At 31.0% G+C, this 4,064-nt stretch overlaps 1 long non-coding RNA gene across 1 annotated transcript; it reads left to right on the top strand.

The window, feature by feature from the left end:
* The first annotated feature begins 724 nt into the window (after positions 1–724).
* On the top strand, positions 725–1,383 carry LOC145168453 (uncharacterized). The gene is made up of 3 exons (XR_013741884.1): positions 725–744; positions 835–995; positions 1,243–1,383. It is a non-coding gene; the product is annotated as an uncharacterized LOC145168453 (long non-coding RNA).
* The last annotated feature ends 2,681 nt before the right edge of the window (positions 1,384–4,064 follow it).

Here is a 4,064-nt window from a genome sequence, read left to right as displayed (position 1 = left end):
ATCTAATGAGGTTCATAACAAATCTTATAGAGTTTTTAGGTTTTAAAGTTTATAAATTTGGATTTTTGGGCTCTTTAGGGTTTTTGGAACATTGTTTGATATTCACCATCATATTGAAATGAAATTAGAATATTTTAATTTATTTTTAGGGTTTTATACCCTTTTTCAATTGTAGCAAGGTTTGAAGTTTATTCTAATTATAGCATTGGCATTTCCTATTGTAGTTAAGCAACTTACTAGAATCGTAAGTGTCAAGTATATTAGTCCTAGATCTTAGTTGGGTCCTAGTTTATGCAAGATTTTGACCTAATTTATACTACTAGGCCATGACATGTTGTGCATGAATGGTTTTTATAAAGATGCATGAGTCCGAGAATGACCTGAATTGACAGTTGTCACACAAACACACTCATATTTGCAGAGAGGGGTTTGGAATGCGCAAAAACATGGAGTTTGTAAGAAGATTGCGAGGAAAGTTGGATCCAGTCACCGGGTAAAGTTTTGATAACCTTTCTTCATCTTTTTGTCTCATTTTCTCCCTTTCTTTCTTTCCTCCTTCTTTAAACTTTGATGGCTAAAATATTAATGTTGGATCTGGTCTCTTGGTTCATGGGGTGGTTTGTTTTGAGCTGAAATCGTAAATGTAAACTTTCAGATCTAATTTATGTTTTTGAATCTTACAGTTTTTGGCACTCTCGCAGAAAATTCTAACGCTTAAGACAAATGTTGATAGATTCCATCCAGGTTAAACCTTCATCGGTCATTTTAGATTTTTTTTTTTGAAATTTCCTTCTGTATAATAAGAATAATGCTCAGATCTTTGGTCACAAACAGCTGGAGAGGGATTCATGAATGAAAAATGGTGTATAAATCAAAATCAAACGGATGCAGATGAGTATGGAATGAGTAAGAGTGAACCATAGACATCGACGTTGCTCTTCTCTCTGGGGTCTATGATATCAAACCAATATGTATTCAAGACCTATTTCAAATATGTAAGTGAAATTTGGCGCATTAAAACTTAAAAAGAGCGCCTAAAATTTTGGATTTATGTTTTCTTTTTACTGTGTGATTCATTAATCGATTTTATGCTTGTGTGTTATCTTTTTACTATGTGATTCACATCTCGGATGATTTAAATAGATTTTTGGTTTAGATTTATTTATTTTGCTCCTGTATTTTTTCTTGAGTTGTTGATGTGTGTCACCTTTCATCTGACTTTGGACTATTTTGCCCCTGCAGGTTTTTTGTCTTATGGATGGTTCAAATTGGTGTTGTTCTTGTGGCTAAAGTTGTTATCTCTAATTCACTGGAGAGTTCATTGCCTATGCTGGTTTGCCTTTGAGTGTACATTGCTTTTGCTGCTTTTCACTTGATAGTGCATTGTTGTTATTGGTTCATCCTTGGAAGTTCATCGCTATTATTGTGCCACCCTCATAAGTTAGAAGTGTAATGCTTTTTTTAGTTGCCCTGTAATGGCTCTATGTATTAAACCTAGCTTGTAGACTAACCGATTACAATATCCCACGCTTAAAGCTTATATACTTAAGCCAATGACATACATTGTACTGGTTTGACCCTTTTTTCCCTTAAAGGGGTTTGTTGGTGGTATTACTATTATTTTGCTTTATTTCAATTCAATGAAGGCTTTTTTAGGTGTACAAACCTAAGGTTTTTATGCAAAATGCCAACCCTTCCATTGATTGGTAAGTGTTGCCCCATTGTTTTTTGGCACACCTGTTTATTGGAGCTTTATGTCTCTGTTTGCTGCTTATTTCATGTAATCTTATTGATTTGTTCTTGGGCAGGAAAGTTGGTTTATGACAGTCATTTGTTTATAGGACTAATATTTCATCAATAAAAGACGGTTTTTTTTTGGGATTTACAATGTGAAAATAAAAATCTATTTGAGGATCGGAAACGAGCAGGATCTACTATAGGAATAATGTGAATGTTTTTATTGCAGGAAAATACAAGGCTTGACCCCTGAAAGCGAACAAGAAGAAGATTAAGTTAGCATCTAAGTTTACATGTTCTATAGTATAGGTTAAATTTATGGTTTGTAATTAATATTTTGAGTTAACATTTTAAAGCACGACTTCTTTTTTAGTTCCTTGGTGGTTGTATATATGATATTTAGAATAAAGACTTCATCTCTTTATATATTTTCCTTCATTTTACCATTTCTATTAAAAATTTAATGGTATTTAATGCATTGTCTTAGAAATCAAAACAGGCTGCTTCTATTTGCAAAGCTTGTCAGAACTCCATTTATTTGAGTTTTGTGCGCATGAGTAGAGTAGTTTCAAGTAGAATTTACCATTCTATCATATTTATTAAAGTATTTACTTAAAATTTCATATAGGAATTTGATATTCTATTTAAACTCCAATATTTCATATTTTAGTTTGATAATAACTTGGATATATGAAAATTTTGTCTTTAATTTTTTTTTTTTCAATTAAGCAGTATTAAAAAATAACTTTTCTCTAAGCTACTTTGATTGTTGGTATCTTTTATCTAAGAAATTGTTGCTTTTTTATATTTCTTGATTTCTTTTATTTATTTTAACAAATTGTTTGAGATCAATTTGTGTAATTGTTAGTTTACTATTTTTTTTTGTCTTATGACATACCCAACACAGTAAAGGTTAACTGAGCTAAAGAGAAGGAAAAATGAAATTACAACAATACAGAAATAAAAGATGTTTGCTATCATTTTAATAAACTATCTATATATCAAAATATGAAGTCGTAAAGATGGTCAAAATCTCTCACGATCATCTATATAAATTCTCTCTTTTACAACTGATTTGACTTATGCTTTAGTTTGTATTAATGTCCATTTAATTTATTACGTATTAAACTACCTAAATCTAGGCTTAGATTTACTAATTTGAATGAATTATGAATACCCCATCTGCAAATCTATGCATCCAGCTAGAAACTATATGTGGAAAGGTACTATTTGGCGCAAACCAGCTTGCCGAAAACATAAAATAACTATCTGCTGCAAAGAAGAAACTAATCGTCGTGTTTAAACAATCTCCCGAAAGGAACTAGCTGCCGCCGCCGCATCGCGCGGGTACGCCACTAGTATATATATATATATATATATATATATATATATATATATATATATATATATAAACTAACAACTATTGTGTTAATGTGTAATATAATTTCATGCATTGATTTCTTTAAAGATATTGAGGGTGTTATAGTATTTTTGTTAATCAATCAAATTATTTTTAAAATTAAAATCGGTAACTAAGGAAACTACTAATTATCTTCAATTAAAAACCCAATATTCAATCTTCATCTTCTACATGTTCAACTCATTGAATTGCAATCTTAACTTTAAAGGAGCTTGCTTCAACTTCATCGTGCTTCTTTTTTCTTAATTCTTCATCTACCCATTCGCAAAAAATACATTTCTTTTTTGGATTCTCCAAATGGATATTAAAATTAGATGAGAAAAACATATAACTAAAACATTAAAACCCACTTACCAAGAGTCACATCAAACGCTAAACCTTTAGCCAAGATTATCCTTGATCCATGATATCCAAATTCGAGAAAGGTAGCCATAATGACAAGATTTTGCATCATTAACTGCCATATTTAGCTTGGGGAGGTGCGATTTTAAGTTAGATATATGCAAATTTGAAGGAGAAGACATCATGATGATGGAAAATTCGTTGCTCTACTTCCATCCAAAGTGAAGTTTTCGCCCTAATGGTGTATATGAACGTTGGAAAGAATACATGTTGGTAATCGGATGTCCAACTCAATAAAAAATGACAAATGAGCATCAAACCTCCTATTCTCAATAACAATTGTGTTTTTATTGACAATTTTAAAAGTTCAATGGTATAACGAGCAAGAAAAAAAAAAAATACTTCAATGATGTTTTTTGAACAAATCTAAAACATTGCTACCCTCGTAAGTAATTTTTCTTTCTTTGATCTGTTTTCCTCGATTGGCCTCTAAACACTTGTATCATACCAATTCATACCTTTCTATAGGCATTTGCTAATTTTATACTATTGTTCTTGATATATA

The sequence above is a fragment of the Lactuca virosa genome, chromosome 4, assembly GCF_052849685.1.
Source record: "Lactuca virosa cultivar CGN04683 chromosome 4, Lactuca_virosa_CGN04683_v6, whole genome shotgun sequence".
NCBI lineage: Eukaryota > Viridiplantae > Streptophyta > Magnoliopsida > Asterales > Asteraceae > Lactuca > Lactuca virosa.
This window is presented reverse-complemented; position numbering and strand designations above follow the sequence as displayed.